The 17,919-nt window shown below is 45.7% G+C and overlaps 1 protein-coding gene across 1 annotated transcript in view; it reads right to left on the minus strand.

Moving 5' to 3' along the window:
• Positions 1–16,314, minus strand: part of LOC142798508 (uncharacterized) — a 154,574-nt gene extending 138,260 nt beyond the window's left edge. The window contains exon 1 of the mRNA XM_075887384.1: positions 16,089–16,314. The gene's annotated coding sequence lies outside the window, so the exon portion shown is untranslated. The remainder of the gene's footprint in view (positions 1–16,088) is intronic.
• Between the last annotated feature and the right edge of the window lie 1,605 nt (positions 16,315–17,919).

Below are 17,919 nucleotides of genomic sequence, written 5' to 3' on the forward strand. Positions count from 1 at the left end.
GTTGAATAATAAAGACATGCTTAAGGCGAAAGCCTTATATGCTTCATACAACGCGTAGATAGTCTGTCAGCGTCGGCGTAAGGGCGTCTGATGGAAACGTTTACCTTTGAGTGATAACTGTTCATTCTATCGCGAGCGCTGGTGGACCACTAGATGAAGAGCAAGAAGGACGAAGAAGCACGAGAGAAGGAACGGGGTCCTCCAAGTATTTAGCAGGGTCTCAATGGCCTCATACTTCTAAAATAAAGGCTATTTTAACTACAGCGACAGAAACTAGTACTTCAAAGGCAGCTCCACATCATAACCCCCCCTATAACATTACTACCAGAGGTCGTCGTTACTTCACAAGTAGCCGAAATATTTAATGCCATCGTTACTGACTACTACGTCACATAAGGTGGAGTCACATGCTGGCCTCATCACATGATATCACCGTGTGGTGAATGGTGGGCCGGTCCCGGGGGCATGGGAGAACCAGGTGAGGTGCTGCAAAATTGCGATGCTTCCGATCTTGGAGGCGATGCAATGACATACTAGTTGCGAAAAGCTTTCTGAAGCGGGTGGGGCAGCATCATTACGTTCATTGAGGAAACATAGCAAATGATGACTTTCACCTTCACGGTGTTTTAGGCGCATGCATAACAAACCTTTACGAGTTTCTTGCTTTGTGTTTGAGAAGACGCAAAAAAACGACAAGTATCCAATCGTAGCTTCAGTATTTGCTCATATTTTAAGCTGAACTCTCTCCCATCCTGTGAAACTATAGCGCGAAGGCTATGACCGACGCTTATAGTAAACATATATCAACTATGAAAATTGCACTAATTCCCTTTATCTCTTGGCCAGCAAAATGCGAGCTCGTGAGTGAGTGAGTGAGTGAGTGAGCAAACTTTATATAACCAGCGGATTGAGGCGTGGGCCTAAGCCGCACCAGGGGCGGTGGAGAGACCCTGTCTCTCAGTCGCCTCCCGTGCTCGCTGGATGGCCCATATTTGATCTGTCCGATCTCAGCTGATCAGCGCGGCTCTCCACCGCGCCCCAAGCAGTTCTGGGGAGACTGCATTGGCGTCCTGTATCTTTGTGCATTCCCATAACATATGCTCTAGAGGGCGCGTCTCATGCTACATAGTTTACACGAGTCATCTGGGTATAGTTCGGGGTAGATGCGATTTAGGTGCTTCGGATTGGGAAATGTTCTAGTTTGAAGTCGCCTCCAGTCAACCTCCTGAGATCTGTCTAATGTGGAGCTCGGTGGTGAAAATCTGCGCCTCGACTTTTGGTGGAATTGGATAATGTCGCAGAACCTAAACATTCTGTCCCTTTCCCACCACTCATCTCCTCCCAGTACCTCATGTGAAGCTTCATTGCGAGTGCGGTAAGTGAGACCTCGCGCTACGCGGTGAGCCTCCTCGTTGAAGTTGGAAATGAGCGACTCACACGGGTTGTGTGCTGGGAACCATATAATATACCTTTCTTCGAATTCCTCGGATGATATGAGATTTGCCTTGCGGAGGAGTATATTGGCTGCCTCGTGAGATATTCTTCCTCGTGCATAGTTACGGATTGCTGACTGCGAGTCGCTGATGACATACCTACACTTTGGGGAAATTATAGCCTGTGCAATAGCCACCTCTTCCGCGATTTCTGAATTATCCGAGCGTATGGAGCACGCGTTTAAGCATTTGCGGTCGGTGTTTATTACTGCCGCAACGTAGGATTTGTGACTAGGGTACTCCGCTGCGTCTACGAACAACGCTTCCTTGTTTCTGCCGTAGGCCTTAAGCAGAGTTCTAGCGCGGCTTTCTCTTCTGCCCTGATTAAATTCGGGGGGCATGTTTTTGGGCAGATTGGGGACCTGGATCTTTTCCCTGATCACCTTTAAAACCGACACTTTACTTCCTTGTTGCCTAGGGTAATGTATCCCCAACTTGTCAAGGATACTCCGTCCTGTGCGCGTGCTGGCTAGCCTCTCCAACTGGGCAATCTGTTGCGCTTCTATCAGCTCCTCTAAAGTGTTATGTAAGCCCAGTTGAAACAGTTTTTCGTTGCTGGTGCTATCTGGAAGAACCAAAGCTTGTTTGTACGCCTTTCGTATGAGTGCGTTGATTTTGAGTTTTTCGGCGGTATACCAGTTTAGATATGCCGCTACGTATATAATGTGACTTATGGCGAATGAATAAATAAGCCTGGTGACGTTAGCCTCTTTCATGCCTTGGTGTTTGTTGGCGACTCTCTTGATTAGCCGTATTGCGTTGGTGACTTTGGTTACTAACCTCTTGACGGTTTCACCGTTTGTACCCTTAGACTCGATGATGAGTCCAAGGACTCTGATTTGTTGCACTATAGAAATAGTCCTGCCGTTTTTGGTGTGAATTTGGATCTCTTCGTAAGCACGGCCCTGGTTGTAACCCTTGGGTGGTCTGCCTTTAAGCGTGGGGCGATAGAGGAGGAGTTCGGACTTATCTGGCGAGTACTCGAGGCCAGTACCATCAAGATACTCCTCAATAGTGGTGACGGCCTCCTGTAGTCTCTGCTCAATCTCTCCGTCACTACCTTCAAACGCCCAGATGGTGATATCATCTGCATATATAGAATGATGTACTCTGTGTATTGGGTTCAGCCGCGCCGGGAGTCCTATCATTATGAGATTAAACAGCATTGGCGATATGACCGAACCCTGCGGGGTACCAGCACTACCCATAAGCCTTTCCTCAGATCTCAGTTCTCCCATTACGATAGATGCCGTTCTGTCTGTTAGGAAGTCCTTGACATAGTTATACGCTCTTTATCCTAAGTTTAATTGGCAGATCTGATGTAAGATAACCGTATGCGATGCTTTGTCGAAGACTTTATTAAGGGCTAACCCTAAGATCGCCCGGGGAGCTCTTGTTTTGTTGTCTAGAATCTGCTGCTTAATTTGCAGCATGGCGTCTTGCGTGGAGAGCCGTGTGCGGAACCCCAACATGGAATCTGGGTAGATTTCGTTCTCCTCAAGATAAGTGTTGATTCTGTCTAGAAAAGCGTGTTCCATCAGCTTCCCAGCACAAGACGTTAGTGATATGGGGCGTAAATTCGATAGATCAGGGCGTTTCCCGGGCTTAGGGATGAGGATTACTTTAGCTTTTTTCCACTGTTTTGGTATAGTGCCCTCTGTCCAGCACTCGTTAATATATTGCGTGATGTTCTCTATGGCTTGGTCGTCAAGGTTCTGTAGTGTTCTGTTAGTGATCCCGTCTGGTCCCGGTGCAGATTTGGTGTTTAGCTTCTGTAGCATGGCCCTGATTTCAGCCACAGTAAACTCCTCATCTAAGAGCTCGTTCGGGCCTCCGGAATATGGTCCGTGCTCTATGACAGGCATGGTGGGAATGTACGTGTTGCTAGCCTCAGCGATAAATTCCTCCTCACTGCCGTTATACTGGTGCACCAGTTTACGCAAGGTTTGCTTGTGTGCTGATTTGGTGTTATCTGGGTCTAGCAGGTGTTTGAGCATGCGCCATGTCTGACCAGCATTCATTTGGCCATCGAGACTATTACAAATTTGGTCTCATTGCTGTTTGCTTAGCTGCTTACAATGTTCTTCGATCTGTTTGTTCAGCTTGGCTATGCACTTGCGCAAGGACCTGTTGTGCCTCTGTCCCCGCCATCTATTCTGCAGTGATTGCTTGGCCTCCCACATGTGTGCGAGACGGCTATCAATCTGCTCTAGGGGTGGACTTGAAGTGATACTTCGCGTTGCCTCGCTGACGTCGTTATTGACATCTTTGATCCAATCTTCTATATTGCAGATAGGGTCTTGTTTTTTCGCGTTTCTGACTTTCCGAAACTTATCCCAGTCAGTCCATCTAATCTGTCTCTGAATTTTTGCGGCAGCCATGGTTTCTATCCTGATTTCTAATATTCGATGATCACTCCCCAGATCATCGAATGTGTTTTTCCATTTAGCGGTCCCCGCGTTACGAACTAACGTTAAGTCTGGAGTGGTGTCTCTTGCAAGCCCAGTTCCCATACGCGTAGGGGAGTCGGAGTCAGTGATGAGAGTTAAGCCTGTTTCTTGAATATCCTGCCATAGCGTTTTTCCTTTGGCTCTTGTGTATCCGTATCCCCAAGCACTGTGCGGAGTGTTAAAGTCTCCACCTATGACGAGTGGATTGGGTCCCGCTATATCTACGGCCTTCTTAAAGAGAAGAAGGAAGCGTTGTCGTATGCGTGAGGGATTGCTGTACAAATTCAGAACAAATATGCTCGGAGATTTTTTTCTTTCAGGGGCAAGTTGTACGAGTATATGTTCAATTTCTGTGATGCGGGTGTCGTGGCAGATTGCCACGAGTCCCTTCCTTACTAAAGTGGTTAGTGTTCTAATATCCCCTGTTGAGGCGCCGATCGCCTGATATCCCGGTAGCTTAGCTAAAGCATGGGTTTCCTGCAAAATTAGAACATCCGGTTTGGTTCTGTCTCTAAGGTGTTGTTGCAAGACTGCTCTCTTCCCCTCATAGCTGCTGCAATTCCACTGCCAAATAATTAAGTCCCTTTTTCTGGGCTTCCCTATTTTGAGTTGGCTATCGAAGAGAGAGGAGGGTGAAAGGAGGCAGGCCTCATGAAATTAGTTGATATAGCCACTGATGTGGTGCCCTGAGATAAGTGTGAATTTCTTTCAGTGCTTATTGGAAGGTTGGTAGCTGGAAGTACCGGAGGTGTCCTAGGGTTGAGATTGGCTACGTTAGCTTCGAGTTTATCTAGTCTATTCATGATCATGGATATTGCAAGCGAGAGGTTGTTGGTTGCCTCTGCCTGTTCCTTAACTGCTTTCTGTATTTCGGACAATGTTTGATTAATGTTCGAGGTTTGCACCGTAGTTTTGTCATTAGACGCCTGAGCTTTCCTTTTAAGAGGTGGCGGGGTACTGTCCTCGTCCATTCGGTTATCTAGCATTTCTTGGAGGCGCTCTTGGGCCGCGGAACGCATTTGACTAGAAGTTCTATTTGTGCAGTTTTTAAGACTTTGAATTTCCCGAGTAAGTTGTGATATCAATTCTCTAAGCTCAGCGTTTTCTTTTTTCAGCTCCGCTATATCACTGACATTATGTGCAGTCTCCCCCGAAGGCTCAGGGCGCGTCCCTTTAGCCACGTCTGACCAGCTCACCGTGAATGCCGGGTTCCCTTGATGGCCATTGCCACCCTTTGGCTTAGACCGGTGTCTGGAACGGGATGTAGTGCGCCTTCTCGGTCCCGGAGACTGGGTGGTGTGGCCGCGGGGCGTTGCGCAGGACCAGGACCTTGATCTGGACCCAGGCGTTGCCCTCGTCCGGAATTTGGACCTCCCGCGTTCGGTTGGCTTGGTGGTAGGGGGGTAGTTCTCCTCGAGCGTCTCTTGAAGTGGTCGGAACCACTGGAGTTGTTTTACGATGTAGGGTGTCTTGAACTTGGCCTTGCAGAGTTTGTCAGCAGTGGGATGATCCTTGCCGCACAGCTGACATCGTGGCTGACAGTGGTGGGCCTCGCTCGGATCTGGTGTTCCACAACCCGCACTTAGCATGTCTTTTCGCCTCCAACACACGTCACTCCTGTGCCCAAGTCTGTTGCATTGTTTGCAACAGTCAACTTGTTTCCTGTATAGTGAACAGCGTGCGAGCACTCCTCTCTACATAACGTGCGTCGGGACTCTGCTGCCGTCAAAAAGGACTATCACTGTCGTGGTATTGCCAAGACGTTTGGCTGCGATCGCTGTAGGATTTCGGGCTGTAATAATAGCTGCGGTGATGTCCCGGGGGGTTTCGTTCAAAGGAACTCCTTTGATTACACCTCTGGCAGTGAGTTTCGGGGCCGTCTCGTATGCTCCCACCTCATACAACTTGTCGTTGGCTTTGATGTGCTTGATGCCTTGGTACTTGTCTGCATGGTCTTGGTTTGGGGTGCTACCGGCCAAGATGTTCTGAAAATTATTCGGACAAATCGTGTCCGTCTCTGTTTCTTCATAAGGGATCTCGGCCGCTTCATACACAGCTTTGTGTAGCTCAGTTAAGCTGAGCTTGGATAGCTGCAGTCCTCCTCTTGGCCTTATAACTACCTTGAAGTCGCCTATCGGCAGTCTTGGCATTTTGCTGACTCTGGTTATCCGGGATATCAGATTTGCACCGCGCGTTTTAGGTGTTCGGGTAGGGCTAGGGCTACCACGGCGTTCCTGGCTACCTTTCTTCACACGTTTTCTGTTTTGAACTTCTGTCCACCCGTTGCCTGTGTCATCTTCCTGTTGGGTGACGTCTTCGTCTTCCCGTTGGGTGGCGTCTTCATTCTGCTGCGATACCTCCATTATTCATGATTACGGCCTGTATGGCGCGAACGCCGAGGCCTGGCTATCGTGAGGCCGCCCCAGTCGACGTGGAGCGCCGGTCGTAGGAATAGTAGACGCTGCTTGGTGGGGGCTGGTTTTCGGTCGTAAAATCTCGAAAAATGATCACCTACCTTAGAATACGGTCTCTTCGGATTCTCAGTGACGAGAAGAATCAGATGGTATATAAATTCGAGCGGTGCCTGGCTGTATTGGCTGCAAAATTATTCTATGAGAACGGAGCCGACGTGAAGAGCGTCCATTCACCTCGGTGACCGCAGCGCCTCCCCCATGGGAGCTCGTCTTGCAAAATAAAACATTCGCAGCATGTCTACAGACTTAATAAAGATGAGTGGTGCGAAGCGTTCGTAAGTCCTTCCGCTCATGCGCCCATCCGTTCCTTCTTGCTTCCATCCATCAGTGCGTCTGTCCGTGGAACCGACCCTGCGTTCATTTGTGCGTCTGTTCATATGTGCGTCCACCCCTCCGTACGTTCGTCCTTCCGTTCGTACGTCGATCCATGCGTCCGTCCGTGCGTCCGTGTGTCCGTACCTCATGCATTCGTCTGCGCGTCCATGCGTCCGTCCGTCCGTCCTTCTGTGTTTCTGTCAGCGCGTGCATCCATACGTCCACCCGTCCGTGTTTTCGTGCATTTGTCATTCTGTCCATCTGTCTGTCCTCACGTCCATCTATCCTGTCGTCTGCTTGTCTATCTGTCCTTCCGTGTGTCTTTTTCCATCTAGTTAAGACTCCAAGTATCGCCAACTTGCACCTTTTAAACGTATATTCACCAAATACAAGCATTGCAATCGAGCGGACACTCCAAGGACTAAACGAGAGGTTGCTACTTACTACTACTGCGACTACTACTACTGATACTACTACTACTACTACTGCTACTACTACTACTACTACTACTACTACTACTACCACTACTGCTACTACATACATCGCGGACGCACGACCCACGGCATAAGGAGCTTCGGATGGAAGAATGGATGAATGTATTCGGCTTCCCTTTAAATGGAGCGGTGGCTCACGCGACCTGGTCATAAAGTTGAATATAATCACTGTGTGTTTAAGGATTGAATTTCGCTCTCGTCTCGATTGTAGCCCCCAATCAGTTAAACTCCTCCTGTATATTTCTACATGTTTAAAGACTAATTTGCCTTCACTCTCCCTAAACACCAATGCTTTAAAAAAATTCGGCGCCATTATCTTCGACAATAAGGTGGAACCCTCCACAGAACAATATCAAATGTTCAGCCGTTTCCTCCTCCTCTCCACACGCACCACATACCATGTCTGTGCCTTCATACCTTGCTCGGTACGACTTGGTCCGCAATACTCCTGTTCTAGCCTCGAAGAGCAGAGAACTACTCCGAAAATTATCGTTGATGATTTGTGGGGTTTAACGTCCCAAAACCACCATTTGATTATGAGAGACGCCGTAGTGGAGGGCTCCGGAAATTTTGACCACCTGGGGTTCTTTAACGTGCACCCAAATCTGAGTACGCGGGCCTACAACATTTCCGCCTCCATCGGAAATGCAGCCGCCGCAGCCGGGAATCGAACCCGCGACCTGCGGGTCAGCAGCCGAGTACCTTAGCCACTAGACCACCGTGGCGGGGCAAGAAAATTATCGTAGACCTTTCCCTTGAAATTTCCTGCTTAAAAGTTTGGTAGATCTCCAGTGATGATTCAGTAAACATTCCCATCTGCCACATGTTCCTTTCTGTTTTCTTCACCTTCTTTTTAAGCGATGTTTCTTTTTGTCTTGGTATTCTGCTGTAGTCTATGTACTTGCTTGACAAATTTCGAGTTCGTTTCCTCCATTTAGTATCGACATTCTTCATGTACAAGTAACTGAAAACTTTTTTGGCCCAACGCTCCTCTCCCATTTTTCTCAATCGCTTCTCATATCCTATCTTCCTGCTAGCTTCCCTGCACTCAAACGATGTCCATCCCGTGTCTCCCTGTGCCCCCTGATTTGGGGTATTCCCGTGTGCTCCCAAAGCAAATCTACCTATGCCACGTTGTTTTAATTTCCAATCTTGCTTGAGCTTCTGATTTGATGCACAAGACCGCATTGCTAAACGTCAAAACCGGGACCATGATACATTTCCGAATCTCTCTCACAATGTCATCCCCATTGTAGTTCTACAGTGCTTTATTCTTCATTACATCTGCATTTCTGGTGTCTTCAGTCATTACGCATCTTTCGTGCTCTCTTAGGTGCTCATTCTTATTATTAAAGTACATCCAAGATATAATTGCAGTGTAGGGACATGGATCTTCATAGAGTAACCATTTAATTTATTCAGTTACCATTCGTTAAGGCTAAACCACACGTCCAGAAGAGAAGGACTAGCATTTTTCATCTCTAACAGAATCTCGTACGAGTATATCTCCACAGAATGTGAAATCTTTGCGATAGACGTCACATTACCCGGTTGCCAACCTTTTTCTGTAGTTAATGCGTACTTCACGCACGGTGTACGAGACATTAGACGATTGGATATGGCAATCAAATCATGGTGTAAGAAGAACATTGTAGTCGGTAATTTGAACTCTCATCAAACGTGTTGGTGTTTGAAAACTGATCAGTGTGGTAAACGTCTATGGAATTGGACAACAGATAATAATCTATCGTACTTAAACAACAGAACCCCCACATTTATTCGTGATCGATGTCTATCAACCTTAGATTTAAGTTTAGTAAGTGCGAGTATTAAAGCTCGTCCTGAGCAGCGCTTGACTGTGCCACAAGTAGTGATAATTTTCCTATACGTTTTGAAATTTTTCACCCGAGAATCCTTCCTCGCCCTCAAGCCAGAGCCTTTGTTAACTACAAAAATTTTAGAGATAACCTAACATCATCTTTATTGACTTTTTCCGACAAGAGTAATGATTGTAAAGCGATGAAGTTGAACGCAATTATTAGAGGAGCCTATAAGCGAGCTGAATTCACTGTTGAGTCAGCCGAAAGGGTGCCCTGTAGTCCTTGGTGAAATGAAGATTGCACACAAGATCACCGCCGTCGCAAGGCGGCTTGGAAGCAGCATATTCACAATCAGTCACTTAAAAACTGGTCGGATTATGAATTTCTAGCAGGTAATTTCAAACACATAGTCACTAAAGGAAAATAGGAATATGATCATAGACATTACGACTTCTTCTCAAAACCGAAAAACAAGTAGGCACTGTTTCGATACATGAAAAGAAGGGAGATCCTGCCATCACCAGTAAATTCGAAATATGAACTTCTATCGTCCAAGTAAATGACTAAAGCTCTAAGTTTGATTGCTAAGGCTTAGAGGGTATGCTTACATAATCTGTACCTACCAGGAGGCAGAATCGCAGAAACCAGGTCGATTTTGAGGAAGTTTCAATGTCGGAACTATCCTACGTGATAACGCCGGTGCCCCTTTCAGCCCCATGCCTGGATGGAAATACAGTACCTATGATCCAAATATTATTTAAAACATGTCCCTGTGAAATTATTAATGTTATAAGTTATTTTTTAAAGCATGCATGGATTCCTTAAGATTAGAAAACAGCAAAGGTAATTTAAATACCTAAGGAACAGGGCTCAGGATTCAACGTAGAAAATATAAGACCTCCATCCTTAACTTCTAACATGGTCAAACTCATAAAGAGGGTTCTGCACGGAAGGATAACTAGTTGGATAGAAGGCAAGTCATTTCTAAAACCTCAACAAATTGGCTTTAGATGCGATTGTTCAATCTGGTGTGCCCATGTAGACTTAGAGAGCTGAATACAGCTTGCTAAAAAAAGAAGACAATACGCGGCACTAGTGACTCTCGACATTGCAAAAGCCTATGATAGCGTTAAACATTCAATTTGGCTGAACACACTGATGACTCTAAACTTCCCACAGTACCTGACGGCGTGGTTAACAGAGTTTTTAAGCTCACGGGAATTTTATTGTGTCAAGGCTGGATGCTCATCATCTAGATACAAACAGAATTGCAGAGTTCCCCAAGGAGCAGTTATTTTACCTCTTCTATTTAATATACCGATGAGTTCTATACCGATCTGCCAGGACATCTATGTCTATGTATATGCTGTATAGTCTTCTTTTCTACTGACAATGATATTTATGCTCTACAGCAAAAATAACAAATATACTTGAACATGCAAGAAAGATGGCCGCAGTCAATTTCAGTGACTTTAAGTTGCTCTCTAGGCGTTTCCCATAGCCGATTCTATTTCAATCGACATTGCCTATAATGAAGAACCCGTTCCGCAAGCAGAATCTCTTAAATATTTGGGTGTGTTGTACAACTAAAAACTTAACTGGAGTCCACATATAGAGTACATTGCGGCTAAGGCTCAACGAGCTTTAGGCTTACTGCGAAGAATGAGTAATCGTAAATTCGGCGTACGTATATAGACACCTTGGTAATGCTATAAAAATGTATGTGCGCCCAATAATAGAATTCGGATGTGTCTTGTTTTCAGAAGGACCTTCGTACAAAACTAAGCCGTTGGTTCTCTTGAAGAGGGAAGTTCTGCGCCTGTGTCAGGGGCTCCCTAGGTTTACAGCAATTAATGTTATTCATCAGGAAGCGCGTCTTCCTACATTGCTCTGTCAATTCCGCTGGTTAACAGTACAGACAATTCAAAAATTTTACAGCTTACCAGTGAGAAGAGCTGAATACGTTTTCATCAGTGACCGAGATTCGTTCTTTCTCGCTCATTGGCCTCGTTTTTAAATACCGCAGATAATCTATGTAAAAAAGAAACTGACAAGTATAAATATCAACAATACTTACGTAATGGCATCTGATATCTCAAACCATATTCTTAATATAGAATATAATGAGATCTTTCCTACACAATCTCAATTTCAGTCCCGCAAATTCGTAGAGAACAGGCTGGAAGATTTCCCGCAGCATACACAGACACGTAACATAATAGCCACAGATGCTTCCGTCAATGAGAAAAGGGCAGGCGTAGGAATAGTCTCCCAATCACTTTTTTTTATTCACATACTGCAGCCCGTTAAGGGCTATAGCAGGAGTGGGTGAAAAAAAACAGAGCAGTGAATTACAAAAGTACCACTTCCGGGAACAAAGTACAATATATCACACGAACAAAATACAATATACATGGCAATTCCATTCAGTACAAAAAATAAACATCCAATGAATGGGCACTGCGGGGCGTACATATTAACAGAACAAAGCAAGGAACTATTGGTTAGATACGACTTCCAAGAGAAGGCAGGAATTGATTTATCAATGCACTCCTAATCTCACCCTGCAGTAAATACCATTGTTCTATCGTTCTGGGAAAAAAGCTAAATTTGAATAGATTGGTGTGTGCGTGAAAAGGGGCGAGGTTTAGGGCATGATTATTTCGAGTAACGGTTGGCATAGCATACGTAAGATAGCTGTTATCAGAGAGATGGTTAACTGAGTGAACGATGGCATGCAAGAATTTGAGCGACTCGATATCGCGTCGAGTAGAGAGTGCGGTTAGCTTGTCATTTGCCGTGAAGCTACTCGATTTCACTCCTGTTTATGAGGCGGAGCTTATGACAGTCATCATGGCACTGCGAAAACTTCCGAGGAATGAGAACAGAGAAATAATATTTACTGATTCGCTATCGGTATGCACAGCTCTTACAATTTAATTCTCATACCTCTCCTGCCATCACGACGTTTGAATCTTTAGTTCCGTCTCAGCTGAAGTACCTGAAGTTAGTATGGGTACCAGGTCAGTGTGGGTTAACATTAAATGAATTGGCCGACGCCTTAGCCCGCTTATCGCTAGATCTCTCAATAATTCAGGTTCTTCCGGTGGTAGAATAATTCACCGCAATCAGGTTTAGACGATCAGCTAACCCACAGATAGGACGGAAGCAATAACCACGTTGCCGGAATATGATCTCCTAAATATTCCACGGAAATCGCAGTGGAGCCGTTCTGGACAATCAGAAGTGATGATTACCAGATTCCGATATCGTGTCCTCCTAATAAACTTTTAGTGGTACAGGGCTTGTCTGACAATATCACCCCTCTGCAAATTCTGCGGAAAACTGGAAAATATTGCACATAGTTGTTTGTCATGTGCAAGATGTTCTCGTAGCAGAACTCAATTTCTAATTACTTTTTTACAATAATAGGCTTGACCTTATCGGAAGAAAATATTTTAAGCTTCGGGGCCTCAGGCTTGAAATACTCCCATGAAAATGCGTTTGATTCTGTGTGAAATTTCATTATAAATACTCAACGAGTACCATTTTATTCTGGTATTTAAAATTCTTCGTCGCTTCGTTAGGTTAAAACTTAAGTTTTCAAAATTATTCCCGTCAGGGTATTACGGCTGTCTAGAATAGGCTCAAAAGCATATTACTTGTAGGTGAAATGAATATTTTACGTCAATTGCCATTTTATTTCTTTATTTTTTTGGTTTTAAATTTCATAGCTTATCCCCCAAAGTGGGTACATACCATGTATCTAGGATAGCAAAGCAAAACAAAGCAAACAAGCTGGCTCAAGCTCGGGTGCTGTCTCTGCGTTTATTCCTTTACAATGGCGCAGCCCGCCAAGTGAACCCTCTGCAGGAAGCCAACGGTACGTGTCGCCGTGGTTCGTCGGCAGCGTGGGCCTGTCCACCAAGGAACGCCGTTCACGCTATCTTAACGATGGAGTCATCAACCCGGCCGCCGCTGCGACTGCTCATTGGACCATCAGTGGACGGCGTCTATGCCTCTCCTGCGGTACCAAGACATGACCTGACGGACAGCATGCTAGCACTTCAAGGCAGAATTACGCATGGGCTCCTATCCTTTGGGAATGCAGTTCAAGTTTCCCACGGCCTGCATTCCGTTACCACCACTCTTCCAACATACGCGCCGCCACGGATCCGCTGTCCAGGCTTCCTTGGACGTGCGTGCCGCCGCCGCGAATACTGCTCGCACTGCATACTCTGCGGACGCAAATAAAAGTGGTTCCGATGGCTCATGCGACAGTGCCGTGGAGCAGCAGCGTACCTTCGCGCGAATACAGGTCACGCTCAACGCTGTTACAGCGCCTAGCTCCGTGCTGTTTTCCTGCCATACTGCTGGCATTGAGCACCGCCGACGCCATGCTCGACTTAGCATCCTCATACGACTTGGAGGCCAGCCCTGCCCTCATGCAGCTCTCGGACCAGGAGGGCGGGTTCGCGTTTGCGCTCTCTGCAATTTCCCCTGATGTTTTATCGTCGCAAGTCGTCGCCCAAATACCGGAGTTCCACGGCTTTGAGAACGACGCTGACGACTGGGTGGCGACCATCAACGTGATAGCGATGTGCGAGGCCTGGATGAAATCTCAGAAATGGTCCGTGGCTGTAGACCGTCTTCGGGAAGGTGCAGTGGCGTGGCACCGGTATGAAGGATTCAAGCAGCAGTCATGAGCGGAGTGGAGCTCCAAGCTCATGGCTGCCTCCAGCCGCACACTCTCCGATCTCCCTTCTTCCACCCAGTCCAACCTGACCACTATCGGAGACAGCCTCGTGAAGGACGTCACTCAAACGACATACCGACACTGAATCATCCCGAATGTGCAGCTGTACCGTGCATAAGCTTTGATGACCTCTTGACTGAACGCTCCGTAGGGTACACTTAAACAGGCTCCAAGCCAGGCGTCGCTCTTCCAATGCCACGTTCCCCACTGGGACCCATCTCGTGAACTTCCATGCCAGCAAAAAGTTTCATTTCCAAGACAGAGCTGTCGGAAACAACCGTGGATAGCAAGGAGACAATCTTGAACCGGTATGTATACAGAGGAGGGAACGACCTATGGCCTCAAGATCTTTGCCACGAAATGATTTTTGAGGTTCCCCATTCGGCATTTGGTCGCACGGCTGCCGACGCCTCGAAGTTCCCCATTGCCGTTGATGGGAAAATACAAAAATTATTTCATGCTTTAAAATAGAAATTGTATTGATAAAACTTGTCACGTACGAAAAACTGTTTATTTGTTTTTAATTTAAGGAAAATGTAATTTTAGTTGGACTACAAAATGGTGCAAATTGTGTATCAATATGGACAAAAATGACAATTCTGTGAAATGAGTGATCTTCTCTCGTAGAGGTCAAATGCTTGAGATGTTTCAAAATAATGTTTCATCAAAGTATCTTTTCTGTGAAGTAAGTAGTCACAGCTCAGATATTCATACAAAGTGCGGTATCGCAATGAGAAAATGCAAGCATAACACACTTTGAATAAATTCTTGAGACGTGTGTGGCCGAAAACTTCTATTAATATTACTGAGTTTCAAACACCTTACATAAGCCCTTCTACATAACACGTTCCAAACTAGGTATTGAAAAAAGGAGTGGTACTTGTGAATTTTTTTCACAAACAACACTCAGACAACATATTGGGAAGCTTAAAAGAGAACCAAGTGACCAAAAAAAATTGCTTCTCCGAAAAATTTTAGCGATTCACTGTTTTCAGTGCATTAAATCAGCACAACTTTTTTAAAAACACATTTGCCTTTTCCGCCAAATTGGCTGGGAAATTTGGAATAAAGTGACCTTGTTACTTTCACTCAAGAACCATTGCATACTGCTAAATTAGGGCCATTTGTTTCAATTATGCTGGCAGGCTGACAAAGCATAACTTCTTCCCGATACAGCGTAGCCTGTTCAGTGGCTGTGCGTGTTCTGTTCCCAGATAAATATGCTGCCCAGTCTTACATTTTGGCTGCAACGCATGCTTAGATAGCGTGCAGTATGTATAACACTAAAATGTTTTTGTGCAACAAACAAACTAATAATACGCTTCACATAGCGAAAATACCTTTAACAGCTGAAGTACTTAGCGAAGTTAAACGCCAAAGCGAGGCGAGGGCAATGTAACTCTTAATAAGAAGAAGAATATGAAAGTTACACATGATGGAAACAAGCGGAATAAAATAAAATGTGCTCGAACGTTAGCAGTTATGTTCAAACAAGCGTTTGCTATGTTCAAGTAGGCAATTCGGCCACACACACAGACGAAATTTTTGTTCAAACAAAAGTCTAGCTTCCGTGCTCGATCCCCTACACAGGCACGGCTGTCGGCATTGTCACGCTATGTTGCGGGTGAACTAGAATACCGGTGAAGACGAATTTAACGAAATTGAGTGTATTAGCAAGTAAGACAACTTCGCGAGGCGCATCTAACGCGAAGCAATATGCTGCGTTGTCACCCGATGCATCAACCCCAGTTATCACGGTAGTATTATCGCACAAAACGAAAAAGAACCGAAAAGAACGACATGGACACCACGCCATTGTTTTTAGTTCTCGGTCTTTTTGTGCAATAAAAGAATAGAGAGAGCAAACGAACTACCAACATGCCCAAGAATATGCGTCTTAGATACGCTGGATGCTTAGAGCTAACAGGAGCCGTCCCCACACATGTATTAATTAGTAAACTAAAATTGATGTTCATCACGAGCGGGCCCGTTAAACACGGCTGCCAACAGAAGGCACCAAAAAATCTGTTCAAATTCTTCACTGAACCACAGCGGCGCATGATCAATCTGCTTTGTACTCCAAACAATCCAAACAAACAAACAAAAAAACTTTCTCACAATCACACTTCTCTATCATCCCCGTGAAACAGTTCGGACAAATGTTCTCGCTAAGTAAACAGATGCTGATTTGTCATCAACTAGAAAACAAAATTGTTTGAAGGCGTTATTCCCGTGCTCCCGCAGTTAACAAAGCGCTTCAGAGAACAACGTGAGAGCGGTACTCACTATTTATCTTCGAGTGCTCCACAATATGAATCCGCAGGTACAGCCTTCAGGATGGTGCATCTTTGCAGTAATCAGCACTGACAGAACACACAGGTTGAGCACTGAGCACAGGCACATTTCAAACTAAACACCAACTAATAAACTCTACCGATCGAGAAGCCACGCACACCTCACGCACCCACACGGGAGGGTTTTTCGCCAGAGCACGCAGTGACATGTAAGACGATGTCGACCCCTTTCCCGCGCTGTGCGCCCGGCGCGCAGCAATACCGGGAAGCCAAGGTTGTCTAGGCGACGAGACTTGATCGCGCCTTGTGGCGCTCTCAGACCGGCTAGATGCGGTTTAACGCTAGCTCCGGCTCATTACTGATATCGCGTGCGCAGTTTTTTTTTTGCGGCAGTGACGTGTTGCGTTATACTCGTTTTTTTAACAGTGCATCTGAATCGCAAGGAACGTTGTGACAGTGCAGCGCGGTCAGCACGAGCTGCTAGTAAGGACGCGCATTTGTGATATTCAGGAGCAATATTTAGCGCACCTTCACCGACTTAATGTAGTAAATACTGATAAAAAAGCTAACTTGATGGCTTTTGCTTAGCTCTGTGGTCTTTAGGAACTGCGCAATCAGGGACATGCAGGCGATATTTTATCAGCACTTCATTTCGGTAAAAACAGTGCTGCTCGCAACATAGCATGCATCGGCCGTCACACTATTCCATGAGAACATATTGACACGTGCATTCTGCGAGGAAGACGAAGACAACAGCGCATACGCGCATCTGCACGCTTTTAAGCAGAAAGCAATTGATTGATTGATATGTGGGGTTTAACGTCCCAAAACCACTATATGATTATGAGAGACGCCGTAGTGGAGGGCTCCGGAAATTTAGACCACCTGGGTTTCTTTAACGTGCACCCAAATCTGAGCACACGGGCCTACAACATTTCCGCCTCCATCGGAAATGCAGCCGCCGCAGCCGAGAAAGCAATAACGAGAAAGAAGAGAAACGCTCTGGTGCGCGGTAAATAAAAAAACTGACCCGCTGCTACTTTCTCAACCTGTAAATACTACTTCTGTCTTCACGTCGCGACAATATATTCGTACTTAGCTTGCAGTCCGCTGGGACATGACTGCGGTTGAAAATATTTCATCAATGTTGATTTCTCACTGCCTAGAAAGTCGAAGCTTTGACCGAAGCACGTTTGCTGGGGAAGCCCCATAAAATAAAAAAAAAGCGGAGCCACAAAAAAAAAACAGAAAGACAGAAAGAACGGGAGAATGCGTTTCTGCTCCCCTGAGGAGAGCTTTGTTCGCAATTTAGTCAACAAGGCTCCCGTCATTGTGAGCAAGGCTGCATCAAGGTCACCGAAATGTCTTTATTCTGCTTTTCTGTTATGGTCGGTGTCCTCTTTCTAATTTCCATGACGCATTTTTGAGGACACATGGAGAAAAACACTCACTACAGTAATTAAATAAAACGTATCTGCTGGAAATACATCATGTCAATGTTCGTTTTTAAGGAACCTGATGGCCCGTTAACGTGGTGGTTATGGCCAAACAACTGTGCAGATTTTGTTTTTTTTGCAGGTGGCGTACGTTTTACCTCCAGCTTTAAATGCTTTGATCTTATGGGGAACGCAGGGAGGGAGGGAGCGTTCCTTGCTTGGCTACGCCAATGTGCGGAACAATTAGTGCACTTTGTGAGTGTTGACTAATCACGCAATGACATAGACGAAAGAAACATATACAAGAGGGTTGGCCCTTATTCTAGTGGACAAGCGGCGCTCCTGATGTATCTTCCATCTTATAGTAGTTTAGTGCTTTATCAATAA

The sequence above is a fragment of the Rhipicephalus microplus genome, chromosome 1, assembly GCF_043290135.1.
Source record: "Rhipicephalus microplus isolate Deutch F79 chromosome 1, USDA_Rmic, whole genome shotgun sequence".
Taxonomy (NCBI): Eukaryota; Metazoa; Arthropoda; class Arachnida; order Ixodida; family Ixodidae; genus Rhipicephalus; species Rhipicephalus microplus.